This window comes from Vicugna pacos, chromosome 10 (genome assembly GCF_048564905.1).
Source record: "Vicugna pacos chromosome 10, VicPac4, whole genome shotgun sequence".
NCBI classification, from domain to species: domain Eukaryota; kingdom Metazoa; phylum Chordata; class Mammalia; order Artiodactyla; family Camelidae; genus Vicugna; species Vicugna pacos.
The window spans coordinates 31,107,606-31,133,348 of NC_132996.1; the positions used below are offsets into that span (position 1 = coordinate 31,107,606).

Consider the following 25,743-nt stretch of genomic DNA (forward strand, 5'->3'; position numbering starts at 1 on the left):
TGAGATCCGAAGGAAGAGGTAGAGTTAACAAGGCCAAGAGGGAAAGGGAAAATACTGAAATCAGGAGGAAATGATATATATTCAAAAACCCATAGCAAGAATGCAGACTGTAGTCCACAAAATGCCATTGCAACTTGAGTTAAGTGAGTGATGGAGGTGCAAGTTCAGTTCAGATGTAACTAGGAAGATAGATATAGGGTGAATTATGTTAAGGAATTTATCTTTATTATAAGTGCAATGGGAAGCCGCTGAAATGTTTTAAACAGAAAAATGACACAATAAAATACAGTGCTTTCAAAATAACACTGTACCCACTATGTGGAAAACAGATGGCAAAGGGACAAAAGTGGGTTCAGGAAGATCATTTATTAGTAAGACTATTGGAATAGTCTGAGCAGTTGATGGCAATAGCTTGGCCTCGCCACACAGTGTGGTAAAAATGAGGTTGTGATAGATCTTAGAAATATTTAGGAAGCAAAGTCAAGTAGAGAGGGAGGTAGGGGGTGGGAAACCCTTTGTGACTGCATAATCCCCAGGCCTGGATTAGGAAATCCTCCTATAAACATGCATAACTCCTTGGCCTTGCCAGCATTGCAGGCTGTTGTATAAGGCACTGAAAACCGCCTGTCTCCCTGTACAGTGTAAGCTCCACGTCTTGCTCATTGTTGTGTCTGCAGCGCTTAGTGCCACACCGAGTGCACATCAGTTGTGAGTTTGTATGGAGAAAGAGTAGAAATAGAGAGACTCTGAAGTGGAGTTCAAACAATATCAATAGATTTTCAGAAAAGAGAAGTAACTTGAAACATGAAAAGTAGTAAGGTATCCTCAATATTTAACTCTTGGCTGTGTTACAGATATTTACATGTTCAGAAATAGAGCATGCATGCTTTTGTATTCCAGTGGTACCCACATCCAGTGAAAGCAAAATGAACAGCAGTTCTAATTGAAGTTATTCAGGACTTCCAGGAAGGGGCTTAGAACAGACACAGGCACTAATTCTAAGACCTAAGAAAATGCAGCATCTCTTCAACACTCCCTTCCAACAGTTATACTCAGAGCTCAACTCAGTTCTTAGGGCTAGATTGATGGTGCCCCATTCTCCAGGCTACCTTGAAATAGAGAAGAGCACCTGTACATGTCTCCATCTAATGCAATGCTGTTCACAAAATCCTCTCCTTTCATACCCTTCCCTATCTTCTTTTGGCCCATCACCCCTTCTTGCTGCTTGTAAAATGTGTCTAAGGATACTGATGAATGCTTCTAACAACGTGTTTCTAAAAGTTCTCTTCCATTCCCTCATGAACTATCAGCAGTGGCATTTTACATTTGATTACTAGTCATTTTCTTTCATGCTTCAGGTTTTCTCTACATGTCTGGACATGTCTTTTTTGCCTGCTGTGGCAGCCAGCCTCCTATATGGTATCCATTGATGTCACCTTCTGATATTCTTGTCCTTGTGTAGTTGGTCTGTGCAACTTGTAGAATATGGCTGACAAGATTTGCAGTTTCACAGGTTAGGTCATAAAAGGCACTGTGACTTCTTGGTTCCTGTTTTGTCCTTTCCCTTGGATTGCTCTCTCTGGAGGAATCTAACTACTGTAACATTATGAGAGGCCCTCAAAGCAAGGGGTAAGGTCTGGATCATAGCCTCATGAGTGAGCTTGGAAGCAGATCCTTGGGTCCCAGTCAAGCCTTCAGATAACTGTAGTCCCAGCCAAGATCTAGACTCATGAGAGATGTGAGCCAGAATGACCCAACTAAGTTATGAGTTCCCAACCCTCAGAAACTGTGTGAGACTTAAATGTTTGTTATTTTCAGCCACAGAGTTTTGGAGTGATTTGTTACACAGCAGTGGGTAACTGAAGCATCTACTCATATTTAAGAATGGAGGGACTGGGAGGGCTGACTAGGAGTTCTTTGTATGTGGATGAGGTTTATTGAGTGGAAGTTCTTCTTCAAAATGAATTCTTAAGAAAGTGAGCAAACTCTGTGAAAAATAGGGCCTAACTTTTGTATGACAATGGTCTCATTAGTCACCCTACTTCTCCCATAGTAGTTCACTTAGTTTCTTTAGAGACTTTTTTCCTGGTGATAAATGATGGGCTGTCTAATCTCCCCCTATGGCTGTGAAGGCTGGAAGAGTCTGTTCTATAAACAGATCTTAAGTTAATCTTTGTTTTCAACCTCACTTCTAACCCTCGCCTTCTGGTTATAGATTTTTGCCAGGCATGTGATTTCCTCTTCCCTGTGGTGCTTTGCAGCTCTGTTCAGGCTACGCCGTTCTCTGGTTTATTGCATTTGTCAGCAGTCTTCCATGTGCATTCAGAAGTATGTTGAAATGTTTTGTCTGGTGAGACTACATCCTCACACTTCCCTTCTACCTTCTATTGTTCTCTTTGCTGTTATGTGTTTATACTATTTAAAAAGTATTATTTTGCTATTATTTTAGTGGGATTTAGGGATTGGGGAAGGCAAAGTATGCTCACTCTGCCATGTTGAACCAGCAGTCTTCTGCGTAGCATCTTTTTTTCCATTCATTCAGTACACAACACTTCACTTTTAAAGATCCAAAGCAGGCTACTGTCATCATGTGGTCTTTTCCAAGTGGTCTCTTGAACAACTCCAACTCCCTTAATTCACTTCATTTAGCCTTCACAGTGGGGTCACTGTCCTCTCCAGGCAAATTCTCCATTCTTTTCAACATTTCCCCTCACACCTCCAAATAATCACAGGTATTCTATGGAACTCAGATCTTCTGGAGAAATGATCCTTTCCTGTTTGGTGTTCTAGAGATCTTTAGGAAGGTCCTGGTTGGGAATGATCTGGTGACACAGTTCTGGCCTTCCTTGTACAGCTTTGTGAGTTGAGCCTGGAGGGCGCAGTCCCTGCTAGGACAGGCAGGAAGAGCCAGTATGATGAGGGGTGAAGATCCCATTCACATTTCTTGTGCTGGAAGTGTCCACTGTCTCCCTGGGCCACAAGACACTCCTTACTGGTCTGTGTGATCACTGTATCACAAGAAACCCTGAACCAGAGAGAAAGAAAGCACAGTTCTTAGGATGAAAGAACCTCCCTCCCCACCCTGCCCTCCATACTGGCTCTGTAAACCTCAGAGAAAGGCAGTTCTGGAAATGAAACTTCTGATAGCTATTCAAGTTCCTAAACTGGTTCTGTACATTTGTTTCACATCAGGGTTTATAAAATAACAATTGCCACTTTGATATTTTAAGTTTCTGATAGTGATACTCTCCCTGTATGAACTGTGTGTGATTTCTCCTTTCTACACATAGAATATTGATAAACAACTGAGTTAATAATTTTAAAGTTTGAGTTTTTGCACTTAATTATCATAATATTTACCCCAAAAGGTGTTTTTCACTTAAACACCCAATGACAAAGAAATGGTTTCTTAACATATAGGCAAAGTATTGTGTTGATGAATACAAAGCAAATGATATTTGGGGGTACCTGGGCAGGTTTTTTGACATTTGGAAGGTCTGATCACAGAGGGAGTTTCCCAGATTGAGGATTCATTTAGAGAATTAACTCCAGTAATGAGCTTATCAAGAACATGACAGAGTCTCCTTTCCAGAAGGGGGATGGAGGAGGAGGCAGGTCACAGGTCAGGAACTCAAGAACTCAAGGACTTCATTTATACCACAGACCTTGGGGAAATGCCAAAGTCAGGGCATTTGAAAACTGTATGTTATGCTTTTCTTCTGGCTTGAACTAAGTTTTAAAGACATTAACCTCATTAAGGAAAGCAAAATCAGACTTAGCATGGTTTACAAGAAGAATTGCAAGAACTGGAGAGGCTGCTTAAAAATAGAGTTGACCCTGTGCCCTGAGTTTTCACTCTTTGGAGGGTTCTCTCAATCCAGCTTCATTTGAGCCTATCCCTCTGGGCCCGGGGATCACCAGGTCTTTGTTCTTAGTAGATAGAAGGCAGATTAAAACTCCCAAAGACTTTGTTGGGATATAAAAGATTGCCAAGGGGGCGGAGGGTGGGAAGGGATAGACTGGGATTTCAAAATTGTAAAATAGATAAACAAGATTATACTGTATAGCACAGGGAAATATATACAAGATCTTATGGCAGCTCATGGAGAAAAAAATGTGACAATGAATATATATATATGTTCATGTATAACTGAAAAATTGTCTCTACACTGAAATTTGATACAACATTGCAAAATGATTATAAATCAATAAAAAAAAAAGAAAAGCATAGAGAATAACTGGTAAGTAGATGGAATGTCAAAATGTTTCATTAGCAAACTCCAGGGAGGGATCCAATCCCATCATATCCGATTTGTTGAGATTTTCTGTATTTGGCCCTAATTCATTGAAATCTGTGTCCCTTCCTTCTCAGTTTCTGGCTAGTCCCTGTGTATCAGTTTTAACTTTGACTGACTTGTTCCCATCCCTCCTGATGAATTCCCTGAAAACTTGTCACTTTCCAGTGCAGACTGAAGGAGAGACTTTGTATATCTGTTGCATCTGCATCTTTTGTATATCTGTTGTCCACTTTTTCAATTCCAGTTTTTACTCTGAAAAAGATGGGTTTAGTCCTCATGTGATTGACACAGGGAGTGACTTTTCAGGTGAGACTTTGACCCCGCTTCTGCTCTACAGATCCATGGATTTATAATTGCAGGCTGAGAAGTGTAACCATCTCATTCAAATTGCAAAAATACTACCTTACAACAGGGTTACACACATACAGTAACAGATGAGTTGTTCCCTCACATAGGGTCTTGTTCTCTCTATATATAAGGCATGACTGTCATTCTGTTTCATGGAAAGTGAACAGGTTTATTTAGAAGTGTTCCTCTGTTCTTTTCCTTACGGGGAGGAGGAAGAGTTCCTAGAGAGAAGGGAGGAAATACTACAGATAGTAAATATGAAAGTACAGGATTCTGATGACCTGAAGAATTAAAGCCTAATCAAGAGTTAAGAGTTTGGAAATAGTGCCTAGAGGAGGTTAAGATTCACAAGAAACTCTAAACAACTGAAGTTGCACAATCCGGATGATTCCCATGGAAGGAAAGACATATTCTAGGGAAGAAATCTCAGAATAATTAGTGAGTTCTTGTCAGAAAAGAACCGTGGCACTTGGTGAGCTATAGGTGTTACCATTTTCAGGAGACCAGATGATCACTACGCACCCCCATGAAAAATCTGCCTGCAAGGAATAATGAAAAATAAGAAGCTAAATGTGACTTGTTACCTAGACATGGGCCCTGAGCCCTAATGCTGAGAATTCTTACATGTTGCACTGGAGGGCACAGTTTAAGAAGGAGCACTGGTTCCTGCTCCTTTTTAGAAGCCCAAGCCTCAACCTCAGAATTGTCCACAGAGGATGGTGGCCTTAAGGCCACTTGCCATTTTGTTGAAGAGGAAAGAGAGGAGAGAGAATCAATATATGGGCAGTCTTTAAATCTGCAGTTACCCTCTGTCATTAAATGTGGCCCAATTAGTGGTCTGGATCCAACTATTCAAAACAATATTTCTCCTTAGCAAGAAGAGTTATGAAAAAGCATGGGTGGTATGAGAGCAGTTTTGGAAATTTGTAATTCTCTTTCAAGTTCTATTCCTGGTCCAGCAAGAGGCGCAGATAAAAAGGAGGGTCTGGTGAATGCTTATTTTTAATAATCTCACTCTAAACCACACCAATTCTCTTGATAATACTTGACTGCTCACCAGTTCTCCCTTCCTTCCTGTACAGCTGTTTCTTTTCTGCCTCTTCTATTATTGACAGTTTTTTTCTCTGCTTGATCTATTGTTTTAATAGAGTTAGATTAAAATCTCCCCTTGTGATAGTGGTCTTGTCGGTTTTCCCTTGTAGTTTCAATAAATTTTGCTGTACATATTTTAAAGCTATGTCATTAAGTACCTACAATCGAAAATCTTTTGTTTTCCCACTGACTTGAAACCTTTAAGAATTAACAAGTCACAATAAAAATGAAAGATCACAGATACAAGTATCAGTGTGGATAAATCTCAAAGGCAATGCTGAGAAAAACATGCAAATTACAGAAGAGGACAAGCAGTTTGATTTCATACACATAAAATTCAAAACTGAAAAACTGAATAGTGTGTTGCTTAGGGACACACGGTACTGGTGCCAACATCTGTAAGAAAATCCAGGATAGTGGTAACTTATGGGGGAAGGGAAAAGGTTATGATTAAGGAGTACATGGGAGGCTTCAGAGGTTCTGGTAATGTTCTGTATTTTTTGTTGGTTGGTAGATATACAGGTGTATGTTTTATTATTAGCCTATATATATGTTGTATATTCTTTTGTATGTGATGTATTTCATAATAAAAATGACTAAATAATTGTGTGGAAAAAGAGGTCAGACACAATCCCAAGACCGCCCTGCATGAATCCCCAAGCTGGGACAGCTTCCTCTCCGTCTGAGATTCTGAGACATCTGCTCATAAGGTCTAACGTATCTGTAAGGCCATATTCTCAGCTCAACAAGGCCTTCTAGGCCTGGCCAAGTGCGCCAGGGTGACTTTTTCACTCCCACGTTTATGACCATATTACAGTCATTCACTCTTCTATTCTGATATAAACATTCTTCATTAAAGTTTCAGACCTGAAAACACTCCTAATGTATCTCAACCTCATTTACTTTTGATAAGAATCTTCTGCAGTAGTTCCTATTTAGACAACCTGTAAAGTAACAAGAACGAAATTGAAATGCCTACTTTGTGCTAGGTTCTACATATTCTAATTTACATATATTCATTTAAACTTCACAACAGTCCTGTGAAGTAAGTACTGTTAGTTTTTCCACTTTACAGATGAAAAAACCAGGGTAAAGAGAGATTAAGTAATTTGCCCGAGAATTCTCAGTTGTGATGTGGATCTAAAATCCGGCATTCTGGCTTCAAAGTCTGAGCTGTGAACCACCAAGGTCAGGCCTTGTTCTTGCCAATTCTTGCGGTCTTGTACCTGAACTTCAGTCCAGCTAATGAAACACAAATATCTTGGATGCCGGCAGCCTCTCTCCCAGTCCTTCAGAGTTCTGCCCACAGAACTCTGTAGATTCTCCATCACAGCATTCCACCTCTGTTGGTCCAGCAGCTCTTTCAGTGCTGTCCTTTTGCCCATAACTCAATATTTCTGAGACACCTTGAATTGTGGACCTCACTTAACAACTGCTGTCAGCCAAGAGGGTGTCACTGTTTCTCTGCCCTGTTCAGGTGGGTGAATCTGTTTCCAGGTTGTGACTTCTTTTGCTCCTTGCATTTATCTTGCTATGAGTAAACTGCTAGCTTTGCCTGTGAATTATAAGCCACAATGATGTGCAGATAAGTAAGTAAATAATCAATCTGACCATCCATTGAGAAAAATACTGCTTATATATGAAGAAGTTATGTACTTGCAAGAAGACACAGGGACTGAGAGTGGCCCTTCTCCTGAGAGCATGTAGGCGAAGCCATCAGGATAGCAGAACTGAAGTGAAATAATCACGGGTGCCCATAGGCCCCTGGGTGAGATAAAGGAGTTGATGATTGCTGGCACAATGCCTGCTGCATAATAGGTGCTCAATATAAAACTTTTGCTTGTGGAATATATGACTGAATGCTGCACATTTCATGCAAAACAAACTTGGCAGAGACAGAATGTCATCATGAAAGGAAATAAGAATTAACTAGATATCTGGAGGAAACCTCTGGTTGAAAGCAGAGTCTAGAATGACCTTGATTCCTCTCTGAAACTTTATTTTCTTAAAGAAAGAACTAAGGGACCTGGCAACTAAAGGCCTATGATGGTTAAATTTATGTGTCGGTTTGGCCGTGGGATGCCCAGATATTTGGTCAGACATTACTCTGGGTATGTCTCTGAGGCTGTGTTTGGATGAGATTAACATTGGAATCAGTAGACTGAGTACAACAGATTGCCCTCCCTAACGTGGGTGGGCCTTATCCAATCAGTTGAAGGCCTGAATAGAACAAAAAGGGTGACCCTCCCCTTAGTAAGAGCAAACTCCTTCTGCCTAGCTGAGCTAGGACATTGGTCTTTTCCTACCTTCAGATTTAGACTGAAACATTGGCTCTTCTTGGGTCTCAGCCTCCTGCCTTTTGGACTGGAACTACACCATCAGCTCTCCTGGATCTTCAGCATTATCATTTGAGCCAACTTCTTACAATGAATCTCTATCTCTAAATCTTTCTCTATCCTGTTGGTTCTGTTTCCCTGGAGAACCCTGGCAGAGGCCAACGTCTAAACAATAATGAGGAATTTGTCTGTGATGTAAACATTGAGAAAAAAATGAAAGAGTAGTATTAGATTTGAAAATGGTACCTTAAGGAAGAGAAAGAAGACAATCATAGTTCTGCAATGTGAAACTTTAAAGTTGGCTTTAAAAGAATTGGAAAATTCCGATTTAAAAAATACAAAATATGATAGCAAAGAAGAAAAGGAAGAGGCACGTGAAGATGTCAAGGAGACTGTAGAGGGAGCTGTCTGATCAGCTCAGATACCAAAGGACAGTTTAAAGATGAAAGAAGGGCACATGACCAGAGGCTTCCTTGCATGCACTATTGACTGAGAATTAACGTAATGAACATTTGTATGAATAAAACTGACATGAAGAACAATGATAAGACATACAAGACTTGTGTCCAGAAAAATAACATCCAAGTATGCTAGAATTGCAGAAACATGCTTCAGAGAAAAGAAAGAAGTGAAGGGGCTTTATTTTTAACCACAGGCCATACTAGAACAAATCCTGTTTTAAGAAAGAACAGACCCTGCTTAGAGATCATGCTTGAATACTTATGGGGACAAGAAAGCATATGTCTCAGTCCTGATTTGGTTCCTTCTTGGCTTTCAAAGTATAATATTGAGCTGAGAAGTGTTACAGGGACTCTGGAGAGAAGGAAGAGAGTGCAGAGTCAGGACTTACAACACCCCACATTCCAGAAGTTTGCAGAGGGATTCCTGACATACTCACAGTCCAGTCATTTCAACAATCATTTATCAAACATGTGTCCTCTACCAGGTCAGACATTCAAAACACAGAGATGAAGACTACACAAGGTAGTCTCCCTGGGAGCTTGATGATGTCCAGAGAATGGAACAGATGCTAGAGAGCAAGACATCTTCTGATTTCCCCACAGGTAATGAAGTAGATTGCTCAAACTACCTGGTCCTCATGTAATCAGACTTCGAATCAAGTTGACTTACTCCGTATTCAACATCTGGTGGACAGTAAAAGTGAGATTCAGTCTTCTGAACCATGGCATTCTCACTGGGACTCTGCTCTGACTCCTAGTTCTCCTTCTGTCGCTGTATTCTCCTGTTTTCTAGTCCTTAGCTTTGTCTCTTGGTTGTAATTCTGTCCTGTCTCTCTGAATAAAATGCCAGATGTGACTTTCATTCATTCATTTATTCAGCACATATTTACTGAATGTCTCTTATGTGCCAGACTCCATTCTAGGTGCTGAGGATACACCAGTGAGTAAAACAAAGATTCTGCCCTAATGGAACTTACCTTCTGATATTAGGTGTAGTGGTGGACACAAAATATAAACAAATATATATATATATATGTTTATAGATACATAGGTATAGTTTACAGTAGTGCTATAAAGAAAAATAAAATAGATAAGACTAAAAGGGACAAGGAGTCCTAGGGGTTACTGTTTAATGTAGTGTGATCAGGGAAATCTCAAATAAAGCAACACTTGAACAAAAATTGAAAGGAATTTAGAGTGAGAGCATACTTGTGTCTGGTATGAAGAACATCTCGTTAGAGGGAAATGCTAGTGTAAAAGCTGGAACAGAGTGAGTGGAACAAGACTGGTGAGAGGTGAGGTCATCGTATTAGTGAGGACAAGGGGAACACAGGATATGGGGTCTTCTAAGCCATGGTTGAGACTTTGGCTTTAATCTGAAACTATAATCCTTGAAGGATTTTGAATAAGGAAGTTCCATCACCTGGCATGTCTTAAAAGGACAACTTGGATTTTCATATGGAGAATAGGCTTGAGGTGGGGCAGATAAAATCAGAAGAGAGAGCAGTTAGGAGTCTATCACAGTTACCCAGGAAGGAATTGATGGTGGCTTGGGCCAGGTTGTAATGGCAGAGGCAGGAAGAAGTGATACAATTCTGAATGTATTTTGAAGGTACAGCTGGAAGGCTTTGCTGTTGGATTGGATGTAGGGTGTGTGGAGTACTGAGATGGGGTGTTCCTGGCTTTGGCCGTTAGTGTTTCTAAGACATGGCTTATTCTCACCTTCTGATGTTACCCACTTCTAGGGGCTTTGGTAGCCCACTCTTTCTACCGTGACTAAGAACCCAGTACCCAGCTCTGGCTTTGGCCTCTCTGGCCAGTGTCCCTCCTAGGTTTGTTCTAAACTCCAGAGGAAAATTAGGCAGGTGTTTTCTTCTCTTAAGTTGAAAAACAAAAACAAAAAATTAACTGAAATGGCTTCCTTTGTGTTCTGAAAGTGCATGTCGATGTAGGGAAAAATGAGATTATGTATTAAAACGTAGCATTTTACTTATTTTTAATTTTTTAAAAAATATTTTATTTATTGTTGTATTATTTAATTGGGGGAGGTAATTGGCTTTTTTTTTGGTTTTGTTTTGGTTTTTTTTGGAGGAGGTACTGGGGATTGAACCCAGGACCTCCTGCATATTAAGCATTCACTATACCACTTGAGCAGTACTCTCCCCCCTCACTTAATTTTATTCTTGATTAAAGAATCAATGTTTAGGCACATAGGTGATCATAAAGTCAAAATGGGCACACAAATCCTGAAGGAAAATGTCCTAGGAAGATGAACCTGTGTTTCTATATCAAGTCCAAAAGATAGTTGGTTCAGATGTCTTTTCCCTCATGGTATGGGAATGAATTTACTTCTGATGAATAACTTCTGATTCTAGCAGGAGTCTGATGACTACAAAGGAAACTAAGTGTTGATGCCTATTCTGTTTTTTCATAGTAGAAGTGCATGTCACCTGCCCTACCACTAATTTCTCCCCTTTTACACTAATTGGAACCTGGACCATTGTCTTTGAAATAGGAGCCGAGGGTGGCATTCCTGCATCCCTGGGTCAGACCAAGGGAGTCCAGCTTTATGTCTCTGTTTTGGCTGCTACACAGATGGCTTGCCATTCCCACACACGAACAGAAGCTGATTAGCACTCCAGTGCCCTATTTAAGCTTTCTGGCTCCAGAGAGAAGCTATTTTGAAAAGTGAAAAGATTACACTCCGATAATAGACCAGAGGCCTTACACATGTGGATGGCTCACAGAGGATTAAAAGAGCAGACCCAGAATAAAGGCAGCCTGTGCCTGCTAGAACAATGAGGGGGACTTGCTTTCATGCTGACTGCAGGGGCTGTTTGAAGGAAGTTCCCCGCTCAGATCAGCGATGAGTCTGTAAACCACACAGTGGTGGTGGTTTAGGGGCCAGTGTCTGATCCAATTGGACCACTTCATACGTCTTTGATGTTTCAGGGACCTCAGGTCCTAATTGGTAGACTGCTCTCCCCAAAATTTGTTCCTTTCCTGAGTGTTCCTACACAGAAATATCTTCCCGGGGTCACTAATCATCTGAAGAAGTAGATGGACTGGGAAAATTCACACTCGTTCTAATTCATTTTAGACAAAAATGATGCAGATTGGAATTTTGTTCATTTCAGACCAAGATCTCTTAAGCTACTTTTAAGAGGCACTCATGGCTAGACAGGGCCTTTAAGTCGTCTACATCAAATTTAAGGAGATCGAGGCTTTGGAAAGAATAGCTTACTCAACTGTGATAATATCCATATGTTAAAGTGTTCACTTACCAAGAAAAATTGTATGGCCCAAGGATACAAAGTTTATTGTAACTTTAGTCTCAATGCATTTTCTGTCCAGGAAAGCCAACCTTGGAAACTAATTTAACAAATACATTCAACAACATTTTATTAAACACATATTATGTGTTAAGAACCTTGCCTGGCACTGAGGATGCAATGATGAAAGAAGATTATGGCACTGGTCTTGGTGTCTATAGTCAATTAGGAGGAAACTGAACTGTACCCAGCCCCCTCCTCCCAGTCCTGTGGATGTGGAGGACTCATTATGTAATCCATGGTGTTTGTCCTAGGAACTTTTCAGGAGTCTGTCAGGTCTATTTTTTACTCAAGCATGTATGTTATAGGTAGAAATGAATTGTAGTGATCCATTCCAGCAGTCTTTGAAAGTTTATTTTCAGGTACCAACAAAATGCTGCAGGATCATCTTACAAATTTCATCCCCCAAACCTGAATTCAGCCATTTATCCAAAGAATCTTGGTTCCTTTTAACGTAAAACTATGTTATATTTTTGCTATTTTTTCTAATTGTAAAGGCATAGTTTCATTACAGAAAGTATGGGACTAACATTGTCGTGTGAATAAGTAGAAAAATAATCCAGGCATTTTAAAGCAACTACTGATAACATTTTAACATATTTTTTCCCAAATCTTTTTGCAATGAAATTCTACATAGCTGAATTATATTTATATATAAAGTAATAGCTTGCATTTTTCACTTGAAAAAGAACATTCATAATAGTTTTCCTCTATCATTAAAAACTTTCACAAGCATCATTTCAATAGTAGTATCATGTCCCACTATATAGACTTACCATAACTTCCTTAATCATTCTTCAAATGTTGGACATTGGCTTACTTTTGTAAAGTATGCTTCAGAGGGCAGCTGTGTACTTAAATCTTGGATCCTATTTTATATTGTTTCCTTAGAATGTGTTCCAGAAGTAGAAGTCATGGATCAGAGGATGTAAACATATTTAAAGCTCTTGAAACGTATTACCAAATAGCTATCTGGAAACTGTTATCCTATGCCCTTGCCAGCACTGAACATTCTCGTTTTAAAATCTTTATTGTGATAGTTGAAAAATTACTATCTTTGTTGTCATTTAAATGTTTATTCTGAATAGATTGACACTTGATCTGTTAGAATACTGCAAATATTTCTCCCAGTTTATCATCTGCCTTTCAGTTTTGGGTTAGTTTTTGATATGCAGAAACCTTCTCTACTCATCAGCTGATATCTCCAATTGAAACTTCTTTCGGAGATTGCTTTGGCTGTTCAGGTTCTTTTGTGGTTCCTTATAAATTTTGGAATTATTTGTTCTAGTTCTGTAAGGAATGAAGTGAGTATTTTGACGGAGGTTGCATTGGATCTGTAGATTGCTTTGGGTAGTGTGGCCATTTTGACAGTGTTGATTCTTCCAATCCAAGAGCATAAGAAATCTTTCCATTTCTTTGTGTCATTTCGATTTTTGGAGTATAGGTAACCTCCTTGGTTAAGTTTATTTCTAGGTATTTTGATGTTTTTGATGTAATGGAAAGGTCTCTGCCAGTTATAAGATTCTTGGTTTTTGAAGTGAAAAAAAAAGTGACTGAAATAACAAAATATCCTTCTTTCTTATGGGTGAGTTGTATTCCATTACATATATATATGCTGCACCTTCATTATCTGTTCAACTATTGATGTGCACTTAGGATACTTCCATATCTTGGCAATTATAAATAATGTTGCTGTTAATAGCAGGGTGTATGTACCTTTTTGAATTAGTTCTTATTTTGTGGTTGGCTTTATTCCTTTGATAACTATATAAGTTTAAAAAACTAAACTATATAAGTTTAAAAAACTAAAGCTCTAAATGTTCTTAGAAACAATGAACAGTACATATATGTAAATTAAAAATATATGTACAGTAAAGAAAAATGAGCTATCAAGCCATGAAAGACATGGAAGAAACTTAAAAGACATATTACTAAATGAAAGAAGCCAGTCTGAAAAGACTACAAACTGTACGATTCCAACCAAATGACATTCTGGAAAAGGCAAAGCTACAGAAACAATAAAAAGATTGTGCTTTCCAGGGGTTTGAGGAGAGGGAGGGAGGGAGGAGTGAATAGATGGAGCACAAGGGATTTTTAGGGCAATGAAATTATTCTGTATGATGCTATAGTGGTGGCTACATGTCATTATGCATTTGTCAAAACCCATAGAATATACAACATCAAGAGTGAACCCTAATGTAAACTACAGACTTTGGTTGATAATAATGTGTCCATGTTGGTTCATCAATTGTACCAAATATACCACATTGATGAGGGATGTTGAGGGTAGGTAATATGCATAGGTGGGGAGGGCTATGTGCAAACTCTCTATTTTCTGCTCAATTTTGCTGTGAACCTGAAACTGCTCTGAAAAAAATAAGACTATTAATAAAAATAAATAAATAAACCTACCCCTACAAACAAATAAAAATAAAAAAATAGAATCAGAACACCAAAAAAAAAAAAGAAAGAAAGAAACTTCTTCTTTTGGGTTTATAATATCTACAATGATAGCAGAAATAAAAAGGAAGTTGACATCTGATATATATAAATTAATTATAAAACTGATTTTGCAAGAGCACAAATGTTATATAAAGCAAGAAAGAAGGGCCAGGAAGAGATCTGCAAGTCCTCCATGTGGTCACACAGAGGTGGAGCCCAGCTCTGCATTGTAATCCGAGTGTGGCAGGGCCCTTCTCAGCTCTGCTCATTTCTGACGGGCCATCGAGTCTCCCATTTTTGAGGGGGTGATCTTTGTTGAGATAGTCACTTCTGAAAACCAGTTGTCATTTAATAATCCACATGGACCACAACCCTTCAAAAATGTCTCAGCCAGAGCCCTGTGATGGGACTAGGAACAACAAAATTTTTCCTGGCTGCACTGCCAGAGTCTCCCTGTTCTTCATCAGAAAAACAGGCAGAACTATAATAATAGAAGGGAAGGATGAGGCCACCTCACTATGGGAACAAGCTCAGAACTCAGTCCTGTTTGTGCCACAAAAGCCATCCTTCAGCGTCTGCTCAGATGTGCCCAGTGGACATTCCCTCCCATTGACGCTGCTTTCTCCCTGGGTCAGCTTCCCCTTCTTGCATCTCTCTTTCCAGCGCCCTCCTTCTTCACTCCCTGCACACCTTAGGATTAAGAGTTTCATCTTGGCATTTTGCAAACTACAGTAGTATCTCGAGTTTCTCCATTGCATTCACTGCAGTTTCCTTATGCTCAATTCATTGCTAAATTGGGAGGGGTAAGGTGGGGTGAAGCTTACCTTTAATTTCCTAAAGAGAAAACTAAAAACTAGATTTTTTTTGCTATTTATCCTAACATGTAAATACATCTCATCAAGGTGAATATAATTTTTGCCAAGGACAATACAATTTAATATGTACCAAGAAGGAAATAATTTGTATCAGCATGACTCTGGGCCTTGCCTATGTTGGAACGATACACTTCACCATTATTGTGTTAAGGAGCATTTGGCAATCTCGGAGCCTGGCCTGCTTTACAGAAGGACCCACACTCCTCTAAAAGGCCCTTTCCTTGCTGTGCAGGATGGCTGCTGCCTGCTTCAATTAATTTGAGCATCAGTTCATCTCACCTTAAAATGGCATGTTCCCCACCTGCCACCAAGATAAATTATGTTCTTGGAAGATTGTCAGTCTCCATATTGGCTTTGACTCATTGACTACTATATATATTTTTCAGAATACTACTTGTATTTTATATACACACACTTCTTCAGGGAGACATATAAATTTAATTTTGCTTGTATAAGTAGATAACTTTTGAGGCAGAAAATTTGGCTTTCTGGCCTTCTTCTGTTTCTACTAATGGAGATGGCAACTGGCTAATTGTGAGCAAAACATTTGAATGGTTATTTATAACCAGTAGGCTTACCTGGCCCTGGGACTAGGTTTAAAAGGGCATTTTTCTCTCTTTATGTAGCTGAGCAAAAGCTGTGGTCCTGTCTGCACGGTGTGCTGAGCTCAGAGGAGGATGTGAAATGATTTGCAGAAGGCGATTCATTGATGGGAAAACTCCTAGAGTCCATCGACATAGCAAACATGAGGCCCGGGCCGGAAATGAAACAAAGGCCCCAAACAGGAGCCCTCCATGGGTGAGTCTGGGCTGTGGCCGGGAGTGCGGCGCGTGGGCCTTGGGTGGGGCTGGGGGCTCTGCTTCGGGGTGTGGTTGGGGCTGGCACGGCAGCAGACGCAGCCACCCCGGCAGGCTGTGGACTCTGGGAGAAGCGGCGAAGGTGTGTTTCTAGCTGACCAAGTCACACGCTGGGGATCCAAGGATGAGGCGTTACTGCGGAGGTGAAGGATCTTTATAGAGGTTATTGCCGCAGCTGTAAACAAGCACCCCCTCACTTTATGAAACCAGTGCCCAATCACGTGAGACAGCAGTGGAAGAGTGGAGGGTGTGAAGCGATCATGTTTTCCTGCATGTGTTTTTAGAAGTAGGATGGAGCCGTTCAGAGCGAGTGAGCCCCTGGTGTTCTGGCACTTTGAGCATGGTGGGGGTTTCACTGGGGAGAAAGTGGATTTCTTAAAGTTGCTCAAGCCAGAAATCTTGGATTTCTGTTTTCCCTTTCCCTATTTCCAGTCTTATCAATAAGCCCCAATGACTCCATCTCTCAAGCCTAAATAAATTCATCTGCCTTTCTTTACTTCTGCTTCTGTGATGCTGGTTTGGGCCACTGGCATTGCTGTCCTGGTTTACTTACCTCCTGACTCATTTCAGCTCTCTCCCCTGTAATATTCACTCTCTACACAGAGTTAACTTTTAAAAATAGAAATCAACCTTGTCATTCCCATGCCAAAACACTCCAGTGGCTTAACATCCTCCTCGTAACGAAACTGAATCTCCATACACTGGACAACAAGGCCCTGCAAGGTCTGACCCGTCTCCAGCCCCTTCTTTTACCACTCTTCCCCTTGCCCTCTGCACTGGAGCCACATTTTTCGGGAGCAGAAAAGTTCATTCCCACCCCAGGGCCTGCGTACCAGCTGTTCCCTTTGCTTCATTGCACTTCTGGCTCCTCAGCTTCCATATCCCAGCATCAGAGAGGCTTTTCTTGGACATCCAAGTAAAAGTAGCCCCCATTTCCCATCATTCTAATATTTTCAAATTAGCATTTACCACTACTTAATGCTTTCGTAATTATTTTTACCTATTTGTCTGTCATCTCTCTAATCTAAGCTAACAACTAGTTTATGGTGTAGTGGGGGGGCAGTCAGGGAGGGAGTGGCAACAGATGAATGAATAATTGAAGGAGTGTCTAGCTATGAATTAATTCGTTTGGTATTTCTTCTAGTATTAGACTGCAAGTTCCATGGGAGCAGGGATCTTGAATGGATCCTCAGCTCCTGGAACAATCCTTAGTACATAGTAATCATTTAATAAATGTTTGTTGAATGAATGAATAGCTGAAGTGAGTAATTGAAAAAAATAAAGGAGTTGTGCTCACCTTTATTCCCTAAGGGTGTGAAGTGCATCGCACCTGTTGCACATAGTTAAAGTGGTCTAGTGCTTCCCAGGAGACAAGTCATGTGCAAAGTGGTTCTGCAGTGATTCATTTAATACTTACAACAGCCTTCTGAGTTCCATACTGTTATTTCCATTTTATAGGTAGAGCAACTGAGGCTCAGAGAGATTAAGTAACTGCTATTTAAGTCAAAGAACAGAATCTCTGATCATTTGATGCTATCTAGTAATCCCTTAATATGATTTCATCTCAGTAAAGTGTGCTTATTTAAGTTACAATTTTTAAAATAAGATTTTATACATCTTAGAACAGTAGATATAATAATAATAATAGCAACAATAAATGGTGAAAGGCATCCTTTCTGGCTTCTTTTCTGTTCCTGGAGGGAAGTGCTGCCTTTTAGCAGAAACAGTTATCAGCAGAGGATCAGATTTTAAATGATCAAATATATGAACCAGGCTCTGCTCCAGTACAGATTGTTTTTTCAGCTTGCGGGAAACGAAGAAACAGAGAGAAAATCTTGAAATAAAGGGTTTTTGAAAGAGGCCTAATCTAATTAGTAATCTCTTCCTCTCACATAGGGAAAACATTCTGCTTTTCATTTGAAAAGTCCAGGCCCCTTTTGGAGGCAGAGTTTGCTTTTCCTAACTCCATAGGGTGCCTGGCTCCCAGGAGCAGCCTGCTTCCGAAGGGGGCCCCACCACCAGCTTTAAGTAGGCCTGGCATTTATCTCCTTGTGTCCTTCCTGCTGGGTTCCATGACAGACAGATGGAGTTGATTCTGAACCGACCTGCTGAGCTTGGGTGTGATGCTTTCAGACATGAAATCTTGATTAACAGCAAATGTTAATTGAAGCAGTGAATTATTAAAGTGTTTTGCCATAAATGATAAATGCTGTTGTTGGCAGTTTTGCCTCTTGTGACATCATAAAACTTTCCAAGAAGTTGCTAGCTTTGTCCAAGGAAAACAAGAAAAGGTAGCTGCATCTGATGGTACTTGTGGTGACCTGTTTATTCTCTGTACCCAGACCTCTCTGGGGAAGACACCATTTTTTCTCCTGGGATCCCACGTCACCTCAACCAGACAGGGAAATCATCTTCCCCTTAAATGCAGGATTCTGTGCAGGTGATCTCATCTAGCCTCCAAGCTTCACGGCCCGTCAGTAGCTGATGACTACCATCCTTTTCATCTAACTCCGATTTTCCCCTGAGCTCCAGACTTATAAACACAGTTATTATGTGACAGCTCCACCTGATGCCCCATGAGATCTCAAACTCATATCCATTCATTTAACAAATAGTTATCTATTACCTACTATATGTCCCCAGTGCCACTTTGTTCTAAGCAATGAACAAAATAGATATCGCTCCTTGTGGAACTTACATTCTATTGGGGAGGGGAGGAGACAGATAAACTAAGGTAACGGAAAGGGGAGCAGGGAGTACTGAGCATTGGAGATGGTGGCAGTGGTAGGGGTTTCTGTAAAGTGCTCAGGGATTGTCCCGTTAGATTACATTTGAGCAGAGACTTAGAAGAAATTCTAGCTGGAGCTAAGATTTAAACATAAAAAAGAAACTAACATATTCCAAATTGGCTGTCTTTTCAAATTTTCCTCTTGTCCTGCGTTCACAATCTCCAGGATTGTTGCACACGAGAGTCACATACGTGGAGTCATCTTCCTCCCCCATCTCTATACTTACAGGAGAAAGCATCCTCTCACCCATTCTGAATTCCTGCCAGCCCCAAGCAGGAACTTACACCTTCACAGGCATCAGGTAGAATCTTCTGCCTCTTATGCCCCTTTCACTGGCTTCTCCCATGGAAGAAGGAAGGCTGGCTCTCATAGGCCAGATGGAGAGTCTCTCATCTATCCAGTTTCTCTAGTGCTCTCTGGTAGCATTTCTCAAACTTTAATGTTCACGGAAGTCAGCTAAAGGATCTCATTCAGATGCAGACTCTGGTCCAGTAGGTCTTGTTATCATTTCCATTTTATGGATGAGGAAATTGAGGCTTAATGAAGCTGAACAGCTGATTTAAAACCAAACAGAGAGGAAGTACAGACTGAGATTTGAAGCCTATCAGTTCGACCCTAGCATTTACCCTCTTACCTTCTGTTTTATACTGCCTCAGTGAAACTGCCCTGCCTCACGGGATCTGGCGCCTGTCTACCATGTGATTCCAGCCTCGCAGTGAATGATAATGCATTCACCATCCCCTGCTCCGTATACCTCCACACCAGTCACAGTTTCCTTACCCCTTTTTGCTACTTGGCCATCTTCTTACCTATCAATACGCAGATCAAGGTCTAACTCCTTGGTGAAGCTTTTCTTTGATGCTTCAGCAGGAAATAATCCCTTCCTATGTGTCTCTTGGTTTACTGTGCACAGAATCCCATCTTCCCCTTGCAGTAGTTAAACTGCATTTATTTGTTACGTGCCAATTTCCTCTACTGTTTTGAAAGATAAGAATAGTGTTTGATTCATCTTTTCTTCAGCACCCTGCTCAGGGCTTGCACTTATAAGTGCTAAATATACGTTGAATGAATGTTTCATGTTTATGTTGGAACTTAATGGCTGGATGCCTCTGTGCTCAATCTTCTTTTTTCTGTCTCCTCTTCATTCCCTTGCATTTTGTTTGAAGTGTCCGTTCCCTTCTCCACTGTATTAGGAATAGGGAGGGCAGGGACAGTGTCTGATTAGAGACCTGCTCAACATTTGGCAAGGACCTTGCACAAACTTGTGGTAAAATAAGTTAGATAATAAAATATTTTTTAATCCTAAGAAGAGAAGAATACAACCTTTAACTCAAAAGAACCAGCTCTTTCACTAACAAGTATATGATCTTGGGCTAGTTAACCTAAGTTATCTGAATTTTCCTGTCCTCATCTGTAAGATGGTGGTGTTGACATCTGTATCACAGAGTTACTGAAGGATCAGGTGAAATACTGCATCTTAAAGAACGGCAGGGGCTCAGTTAACTGTCCATCTCCAGGCTTTCTCTAGTCCATTCTCACTGCCAACGTGAGGTTTAGGCCCTCAGCATACTTGTTTCTTTCTGCTTCCTGTCTCTCCTTCTTTTGTCCATTTTACATATAGTGCTGTGGCTCTCTCCCTAAACACAGTATTTATCCTGTTGCTCTTCTGGTCTAGTATTCAATCACCAAGTTAAAATTCAAGCAGCCTTATTCCAAGGTGCCCCTTCAGCCTCCCACTGTGCCCTGGCACCAGCGCCTATTCCAGGAAAAGTAGGCAGCCACTGCTTCTTTGAACATACAGTTTTACTCTCTTATCCTGGGCCATTTATCATCTGGTTCCATCTAATAATTATGCCCAGCTATTACTTAAGAATCCGAATCTTATCCTCAGAGCACAGTGCTGGTCTCTATTTCCCAATTACCAGATGTAATGTGTGCTTGCTCTTCTGACATGTGTATCCCAATTAAGATAATTCATTTTGCATTTTCTTGTTGGAATAGTACTTTTTCTATTGTTTGAAAAGGCCGTTTAATCTTACCTCACCATTTTCCCTCTTTTACTAGATGGTAAAATCCTTGCGAGCAGGGACCGTGTCTTCTATCCCTTATATCTTTGTATTCCAACCACTGCCTGACATGCAGCCTGATGTTTATCTAATTTCACACGGAGCAGTTTACTCTGTGCCAAGTACCCAGGACATGAAAATACATATCAAGACAAGGCATACAAGGATTTCTCAACCTAATTATGGAAACAGACAATAAACACATGGAGTACAGTGGATTTAGTAGATAAAAACGTCCATGGAGGCTTTGTAACTCCTTTCATCACTAGGGTAAGTCTATTACCCTGTCCCTTGAATCTGGCTGGTCTTATGATGTGCTTTTGCAGAAGAATGCAGCAGAAGTGACATCATGCGAGTTCTTGCAGATTGTGCTCTCATTCTTTGAAGAGATTGCAACCATGAGACCAGGTCAAGGCCAGCCTCATTGAGGATGAGGGACCATGTAGAGAGAGGGAGGCCTGGCCTTCCCAGCATCTCTCTATGAGTGAATCCAACCAATCACATAGAGCAGAGATGAGCTGTCCCAGCTGAACTCAGCCCAGTTTGCTAACCCATTGAATCATGCGAAATAAATGATTGTTACTTTAAGCAACTGAGATTTTTTTCAGATGAACCAGAAACTAACTATTACAGCTGTGATAGATCAATATAATAAAACCCAGCCTATTGGGGGCAGAGGCCAGATAGGGAAAATCTTCTAGATGTGATATTTAACCTTAATAGTTCATGTCCAGAAGTTTCCAGAATGAATGATTGTAGGGAGAACATATTGTAGGTATTTAACAAAATTATATTGCTTTAATGATCAAATATACATTAAATAAAACCTAAGAAAAAGTATAATTGTTATTATCTCACATTTAACAAAGAGGTAAGTTATCAGACCAATATGTGGGGGAAAAAAAATTTAAGACCATGTACTGCTATTAAGCACCTAACACTCTAACTGAAATATAGTGTACTTAAAACAAAAACAAGAGACAAGATTCAAAGCATATGTAATAAATGGAACAGGCAGTGGCATTAGCAGGTGGCAAAAGGGAAGAATATTAAAGAACTGGGTCTTGGGAGAGCTTCATGGAAGAAGCAGGGTGGAGACTAAGTTGTAAAGGACAGGGAATGCTGAAACTCAGAGAAATTCAGGTTCCATTTAAAACAGAACTAAGAGGAGAGGGTGTTCCAGAAAGAAAAATGGTGAGAGCGAAACATGGCAGGAAGCATATGGCCCATCTGGGGAATGAGTGGACCCTTGGAAGTATTAAGTATAATGGGTGGGGTTGGTTTTGGAAAGGTTTATCAGCCAGTGGGTCTTGAATGCCAGATAAGGATGTTTTATTTTATTTTGTGGAAATGGGAGCTATTGAACACTTTTAATAGGACTATAGCAGGGTTGTGTGAAAAACCAACCTATGTGAAAGTGATCTATTTATTGACAACGCTGAGATTTTTCTCCTGAAGCCCAGAGGCTGTTCTCCTAATATACAGTTTTCTTTCTCCCCCCCCCAAACTTTTGTGATCAAATTGAGTTTAGGAAAATCTCCAAACACCTATGGGGTTTGGGTATATTCCAATATAGAAAGTGGTTATTCAGCACACTTCTTATTTGAGAAGCAGCTCACTTAGGTATGATAGATCTAAGTTCCCATTGCTCACCGGGTCCATATTCCAGCTTTTCAGGCTCACTTGCTTGCTTCTCAGTACATGTGGAGTGTGTCCCTTCAGTAAGAGACCCAATAATGCCCATAGTCTATGTTGACCTTAGTAGCAAAACAAATAGGAGATAGTAAAGAATTAGTCTTTACTCCACAAATATCTGTTGATACTTTTGGGGGGGGATTAGAAAAGTCAAATAAGATGTTTTTGCTCCCCCTTATGAGCCACTAGTGAAAGCAGATACATCCAAATTCAGCCCTCACTGTGCTTGGTAGGTGATACGAATTGACTCACTCAGCTTCAGTTTTCTTCCTTCTGGTGAGTCTTGCTGTTTGCAAAGGCTGGAAAGCTTAAACTTTTATTTCCTAGACTCCCTTTCGGTTAGGTTCTGGATAAATTAGGTTCACCAGTTTGATGCATTGGAAGGGCAAACTCCTGCCCCTTTGGTTATTTTCTGCTGCCAGGCAAGGTCCTGGGGACTGTGGTTATTCTGCTGCAGCATGTAAAGGCCCTTTTGCCAACTCTGTGGCTGGCAAGAGGCAATTTCGGTTGCCTTTCCCACTCTGATTTTCTGACCCCTGAATCCTAGGTATGGTGTGGTTCGGTGGTGGTGCTCTGAGAGTCTATTTCAGAAGACCTAGCCTGGAACCCTTGCAACACTATATAAGCATCAAATTTCCTGTATTAAATCTCCTGCTTAAAGTACTTAGTGTGGCTTCTGTCTCATGCACTGAACGTTTACAGATGGTATAAAAGGTGTATAAACAAAGCAATTGAGAATCCAGCCAAGTGCATGACTAATTCTGCTTGGGAGATTTAGAGAAGTTTCCATGGAGGAAGTGATAATATTATGTATCTTGAAGTATGAATAGTAATTATTATTCAGTAGGCAGCTAAGGGTGAAAAGGGCATTGAAAGAACTTGTGTAGAAGCACAGAGGTGTCAAAGATAATAGTGTTCAGGGAATGATAAGTAGTCTACTGAATTCCTACTGCCTTTTCCAGCCCATTTTTAGTACATTCTTTTAATAATGCAGTTATACCTTAGTTAGTGTTTCCCCATAGAGTGCGCATTCTTTATAGTGCTTTTCACGTCACAAGTAATGTATATGTATGTTTATATGTGGTAATGTAGTAGTATTATACATCTTTCTCAGGTCCAGACAACTAGTATGGTAGAGAGGCTCAGGGAGAAGTACAGTCAAGGGATTAGGATGCGGGCTTGGGAGTCAGAGTAGCCTGATGTTGACCACTCTCTCCATTTCCTGCTCTGTAAAAATAGAGATAATAATAGTACCCTCCCACAGGCTCCTGTTGTAGAACTGCTTTAAGGATTAGAATTAGTGCATGTAAAGTGCTAAGAACATAGTAGACATGCAGAAAGCCCTCAGTCCAGGTTAGTGTGGTACCTCATTGTTCTTCCGGTTGTACCGTCTCGGCCAGTGAGTGCTAGTGTGCAAGCCTGCGCTCTTTGCAGTTGAAATGACCTTCACAAATCTGTTTGTGGCCCTGTGGTATTTCTTCATACTTTTATTAACTTGTTTTTGAGAACTCTTTTGACCTTTTCTATTAAAAGATATGCCAGGAGAGTGCTTGTAGTGCCACAAACTTGCCGGGAAAGATTTTCATGCTGGATGTTAAAATGCAAAGTTTATGATGGTTCAGGGCGTTCGATGTAATGGGCAAGGCAACAGAAGATAAATATCAGTAGAAATTGGTGGAAATCCTTTGACATTTTAAAGGGTATTGTAAAGATTACAACAGACCAACAGTTGTTTGACAGAACCTGGAAGGGACTATGGAAGTGGCAGAGAGATTCTGCTAACACAGCTCTGAAACTTACTTGGTTAATACTCTCACTTCTAAAACAATCTTCCCTACACTAAAAAGGTGATGCCTGTATCTTCTTTTTAAATGGATATTATTGATTTGTATTGTCCTCTTCCATCCTTGTCACTCTTCCACATTTCTTGAGATCTTTGGGACTTGACTTTTTCTTGTCTATTTCAGACTTTCTTGCCAACACTCAGAACAACTTCAAGTGACAAGTGGTCATTTGATAGAGCTACAGCTAGGCCCCTGTTGTCCAGCAACTTTGATCTCCTTACATGAGGAGCATCTATGTTATGAAAACCTTTAAGTTCCCCCTGACCTGCCACTTGATACTGCTGTGCTCTAGAGAACTCGATCTCTTGTTTTCATACCCCATCCTTGGATTTGCTCCATCACACTATGCTTTTTTTAAGGTTTTGCAATCTTTTCCTAATCTAAAATAAAACAGAACTCTTCCTTTTCTCTTTATTATTAATCTAATTACTTCCTCATATTCTTCCTCTCAACCAACATTCACTAAAGCATGCACTCTGTGTGTTCTAGGCTCTTGGGATTCAGAACAGAAGGAACGTTCACTGTGATGGAACGGACAAAGCAGTAAGACTTACAACAGCAGTGATGCAGGCTATGAAATTAGCAGCTATAGAATTCTGGGACACAGAACCAAGACTTCCTTGAGGAGGAAAACTAGAGTTCAGTCTTGGAAGACATCTAGGGATGGCAGAGATTTGGGTTTTATGGGTTTTGAGGATTTATATATTTCTAACAGCTTTCTTGAAATATAATTCACATACCATACAATTCACCCATTTAAAGTATACAATTCAGTGGCTTTTATAATATTCAGATATGTGGATCTATTACCACATTCAATTTTAGAATATTTTATTACCCCCAAAAGAAACCCCATGCCCATTAGCCATCACCCCAGTCAGCCCTGCCCATCTCTTCCCTAGTCACAGGCAACCACTAACCTACTTTCTGTCTCTCTATAGTTGCCTGTTCTAAACATTTCATATAAATATTAAATCATACAATACATGATACTTAGTGACTTCCTTCTTTCACTTAGTGTAATGTTTCAAAGTTTATCCATGCCGTAGCATATAGCAATATTTCACTATTATTGCTAAATAATTACTACATTTTATTTATTTATTCACAATTCTATGGACACTTGAGTTCTTTCCACTTTTTAGCCACTATAAATAATGCTCCTGTGAATATTCATATATGTTTTTGTGTAGACATATGTTTTTTGTTCTTTGGAGTATGTATCTAGGAGTAGAATTGCTAAATTGTATGAAAAACTCTATGCTTAATCGTTTGTGGAACTGCCAAACTGATTTTGAAAATGGCTGC

At 40.2% G+C, this 25,743-nt stretch overlaps 1 protein-coding gene across 1 annotated transcript in view; it reads left to right on the forward strand.

The window, feature by feature from the left end:
* The window catches only part of SYT9 (synaptotagmin 9), a 293,034-nt gene that overhangs the window by 22,605 nt on the left and 244,686 nt on the right, over window positions 1–25,743 (forward strand). Inside the window, exon 3 of the mRNA XM_072969414.1 lies at window positions 15,811–15,982. The gene's annotated coding sequence lies outside the window, so the exon portion shown is untranslated. The remainder of the gene's footprint in view (window positions 1–15,810; window positions 15,983–25,743) is intronic.